Here is a 3,563-nt window from a genome sequence, read left to right on the forward strand (position 1 = left end):
GTATTATTTACCTCATATACGGTGTACTCACATGCACATCTGACGGAAGATGGCACAGAATAGTGGAAAATGGGTTAAAAACATGCAGCAGTGGAGCCACTGGCTATACTGGACGTTGATGAAAGTGGGCAGAGATGGAGGGAGGGAATGAGAGAGAAGGAGGGAACAGATGATACTATGCAAAGGAAGGAAAGATGCTTATTACCTGATGTATGTAAAGGTAACTCTGCTGTATATCACCTATAAACCAACAATAAAGTAATTAAAATAAAGAAGAAAGAAAACTTGTTTCAATAGAAAGTTGATCACTCAATATCACATTTGCTCTAATTTATCACATTATTGGAAAGGTGGAAATTAACATCAGACTTTTCAGGAATACAAATAAGAGGAACATAGTTTTCACATGCTTTCACAGTACAATTCACAATTCAAAGAGGAAATTCTCATGAAGTTGGCTTACTCTGGTTATAGTAAGCCAATCAGATTTCTAGATATTCATTTTCTGCTGCTTCTAAATACTAAATAATTTAACATTTGTATTTTATAAATTTTAATAGGACCATATGTTGTCTATCAAATCCTAAGAGATTTAAAAATAAACATTGTAATATGCTGGAAATAAATTCAGATGTTAATGGTTTTATATGTGGAGAAATAAAAAATGCCTATATGATACAGTTAGTAATTTCTCTTTTTCCCTTTCAATTGTGGGGCACCTCCAACAATTAATATTTATTGTTAAATCAAATATGTTCAATGAGTGAATAAACATATGTAAATATTAAACCCAGGAGATATAAAAGTACTAAAATCATTCTATCTTTAAAGAGTTAACAGTAGTTAAAGAGACATAATTTAATCTCTTCCTTTGATATATTTGGCAAACAATTTTGACTTTCCATCACATTGAAACAAATTAAAAGAGCAGAAGATTAATCAGCAATTTAGTGGTCCTGAACAACAACGTACAGCAGATGAAAATTATTTGATTTTATTATTTTTTATTATTTTATTATCATTGATTCTTTTTGAAAATACTGCAAGGCCTGAGAGTATAACTTGAGTGGTAATGCCCCTACTTAGCAAGCACCTGGCTCTGAGTTTAAACCTCAGTACCTAACAAAATGAATGAATGAATGAATTAAACAAACTATATAAAGTCAGTTGTATTCAGTTCTTGAAGTTATAACATCACAATGATCAAAATGTATAGATAGCATGGAATGATAGAAGCCATTAGTTTGTCATGCCATATCATAATTAAGGAATGAGAAGGCCTACCTTTGCACCTACCATTTCTTTTCCTTTGGTCACCCTGGCTTTTGTGAAGTAACAACAGGATAATTTGCTGGATGACAAATTTTCCATCTCTGATATAAAAAAATAAAACAGAAAACCACCCATCTTAGGTACAGGCAAACACTATTTCATTTACATGACTATAAATATTTTTTCATTTACATGACTATAAATATTTTCTCCTATAAAGCTTTTCCAAGATGAAATTATGTTATTATGGTGATAATTATTTCAATGGACATTTAATTTACAATATACTTTTTAAGGTTTCAGAAAATTCAAAACAATATTTACTCTGGCAATAAAGTAAATCAAAAGGCTTTAATAATAATTCTAACGAGAAATGATCATCTAAGATGATAACCTATATATATACATATATACATATATATGTATATGTGTGTTGTATTAAAATTAATCTATCAATGAGACCAGGGAGCATTTATAATTTCTTTGTACATAGAAAACAAGAAAGTTGAGCTACAAATTAGTATACTTTTGGTATATTTTTCCTCAAAGTAAATTTCTCCCCCAAAAGTGTAAACTTTTAAGCAAGCATGACTTTCTTAGAATTATTTATATTCAAATTTTAATTAGTGCTAAAATGTCATCTTTTATTTGATGTAATGTGCTCAAAACTTGTGATATTTTTAATCCATTGATTAAAAAGTCCAAAGTTTAAATTTTATATTCTAATATTATTTAAATAGAGGAAAAGATAGTGCATCAAAACTTGTTTTAAAAATTTTCAAAAGAACATTCCTAAATCTTATACTAATGTTAAATAAAACTACGTGGGTGGACACCGGTGGCTCACACCCATAATCCAAGCTACTCAGGAGACTGAGATCTGAGGATTGTGCCTCAATGCCAGCCCAGGCAGGAAAGTCCATAAGATTCTTATCTCCAATTAACTACTCAAAAACTGTAAGTGGTTCTGTGGCTCAAGTCGTAGACCACATTCCTTGAGCAAAATAGCTAAGGGACAGCACTCAGGCCCTGAGTTTAAGCCATAGCCTTACCACTTTGAGCCATAGCACTACTTCTAGTTTTATTGAGATTAATTGGAGATAAGTTTCATGGGCTGTCCTTCCCAGGCTCCCTTGAACCATGATTCTCAGATCTTAGCTTCCTGAGCAACTAGGATTTCAAGTGTGAGCACCTACATCTGGATGTGCTTTTCAATTAATTAGACATTTTTATATTCCATATATAGGTGAGATAAATATATAGCAATTGACCTCTCTTCAACTATTTAATTGTACATAATCCTCTCTATGTTTATATTATCACAAATGACAGAGTTACTTTCTTTTTGTTGGTTGATCCATATTCCATTGTGGATACACACACACACACACACACACACACACACACACACAAACACACTCTATACATTACATTATCTGTATTAAATCCTACTTAAGTTGCTTCAACATCTTGGCTATTGTGCTAATGTAGAGAGAGTATTAGTGTTTCTAGGACATACTGACTCCTTTTTAGAGATATACCCATCAATGGTGACTAAATTATGTGATAACTCTGATTTTCATTTTCTGAGAAATACACATAATGTTTTCCATAATGACAATATTAATTTACATTTCTTTCAACAATTGACAACCCTTTTTCACCATATCTTTGGGAACACTTTTATCTCTTGTCTTTTTTTATTATAGACATTCTAACAGATGGAAATGTTGGGATAATTTTACTTTGTGATTGATTATAAATTTTACAATAATTTAGGTGGAAAAACGTAACCTATTATATTCACCAAGGTATTTACCATGTGTCTTTTTTTCTGAAGTTAAATGTCATTCTCTTCTTTCAAATTCCATTATATCTTTTAGAATAACTATGCTTATTTTAATTTCTTTTAGATTTCATGCATCTAAGAAAGATTTCATCTTATCTTTATTCTTAAGGGAATTATTTTGCTTGACACTGAAATCTACATAGTTTGTTTTCTTTAAACTATCATTATCTCCATGACATTACATTTTCTAATAAGAGATCAGAATCACTTAACCATGATCCATCCACAGGTAGTATTCCACTTATTCTATCTGCTCTCTAGATTTTTTTTCTTTACTTTAGGTGTCAGTGATTTGACTTCCTTATTTGGGATTATTGAAATTCTTGAATCTGTAAATTTTTAATATATTTGGGAAAATCCTTATAACGATTCTTAAAATATTTTCTCATATTTCTACCATTTATTTTTAGATGCCGAGAACATAATCATTGGAAACGCCTAT

The sequence above is a fragment of the Dipodomys spectabilis genome, unplaced genomic scaffold (assembly GCF_019054845.1).
Source record: "Dipodomys spectabilis isolate Male_0828 unplaced genomic scaffold, ASM1905484v1 ptg000673l, whole genome shotgun sequence".
NCBI lineage: Eukaryota > Metazoa > Chordata > Mammalia > Rodentia > Heteromyidae > Dipodomys > Dipodomys spectabilis.